Here is a 387-nt window from a genome sequence, read left to right on the forward strand (position 1 = left end):
AGACTTTACAAAATTAGTTTCAAAACATAAGTAAATAAACAACAAAAAATGAAAAAAAAAATGATAAACTCTGGAGGAGAGAATGGAACAAATGGGGGAAATAATAGAGTTTTATAGAAGCAAGGTTTTTGCATGCTAATAAATTAAGTTGGTATCAATTTGAACTAGATTTTTATAATATATAAAATATCATTCCTAGGGTTATTGCTGAGACAAAAAATAGAAAAAATATAGTAAAAGAACAATAAGGGAATTAAAATAATACTGTAGAAAATATCTATTTAACACAAAAGAAAGATGGAATGGAGGAGCTGAGGGGAAAAAAAGCATATAAAGCTCAAAATTTCAGACATAAATCCTAGCTTATTAATAACAAAAGTAAATGTA

General features: G+C 25.6%; 1 pseudogene; it reads right to left on the reverse strand.

The window, feature by feature from the left end:
- Positions 1-387, reverse strand: part of LOC105001737 — a 53,582-nt pseudogene that overhangs the window by 18,637 nt on the left and 34,558 nt on the right.

This window comes from Bison bison, unplaced genomic scaffold (assembly GCF_000754665.1).
Source record: "Bison bison bison isolate TAMUID 2011002044 unplaced genomic scaffold, Bison_UMD1.0 scf7180017864383, whole genome shotgun sequence".
Classification (NCBI taxonomy): domain Eukaryota; kingdom Metazoa; phylum Chordata; class Mammalia; order Artiodactyla; family Bovidae; genus Bison; species Bison bison.